The following is a 1108-nucleotide window of genomic DNA, read 5'->3' as shown; positions in this document are numbered from 1 at the left end:
CTAAAATTGCAACTAGAGTTGTTTAAAAGGCGGAAACGTAAAAATACATATAAAGGTTAAATATTCAATCTTTATCGTCGATGGGTAGTCGAAGTGTGTAAATATGTTTCCATAAAGTTACCGATACAAATATATGTCAAAACCGTATACGAGACCAAGAAATACTTTATTTTGAAACCAACTCAATTTTCAATAAAATTTGTATCCAAATGTTTATGAATAAATTAAATGCATCTTTAAATTATAACATGTGTTTCTTAAAACATGACACGTGTTTCCAAAAACATAACATGCGTTTCTGAAAACATACATGTGTTTCTTAAAGCATAACATGCGTTATGTGTAGTTACACAGAACATGCGTTTCTGAAATCATAACATGCGTTTTTAAAACAACCTCCATTGTCTTCAACATCTGTTATAGTTTAACTTATAGATTATAACTATGTGGATCTTGTCAAATGCAATCACAAACAAATTATTTAGATCGTTCTTGTGAATCACTCGGTTAATCGACTAGAGATTATTCATCTTATCGATCGAATTGGTTGAATTATCATTGTTCTTCAATCGCAAGATTTGATAGAATTGTAATTGAAGTTAACGCCCTTTGCTATAATATTAGGTATTTGATTTGCTTTCAATTTTTGTATTTTGCCACCGATTAATTTGCGTTATAGATTGAGTATGATCTAGGGTTGTAATCATTGTGTACGCTTTGCAAGTTAAGGACACTTTGTATGATAACCTAACCTTTATGTGATAAACATTCTGGACCACTCATTTTTCCTAAGCAAAAATTGTTGTTTTTTAATTATACATATATGTATATACGGTTTCAAAATTGAAAAATAAGTATTGTACATCTATGTTTGATAATGTACATATATGTATAAATGTGTGTAAATGATTGTACACATATGTATATAAAGGAAGATTATGGTTCTAAACATGTTTTTTCTAGTGTACATATCTGGGTTAGTGTCAGATTTGTAAAATAAAAAGAAATTTTAACGTATCAAAAGTAGAATGATATGGATTAGCAATAATACTTCAATACCACGGTAAATACAGGGTTTTTTATATATTGATTAATCATGATCATAATT

Source organism: Helianthus annuus, chromosome 11 (genome assembly GCF_002127325.2).
Source record: "Helianthus annuus cultivar XRQ/B chromosome 11, HanXRQr2.0-SUNRISE, whole genome shotgun sequence".
Taxonomy (NCBI): Eukaryota; Viridiplantae; Streptophyta; class Magnoliopsida; order Asterales; family Asteraceae; genus Helianthus; species Helianthus annuus.
Note: the sequence above shows the minus strand (reverse complement) of the source record.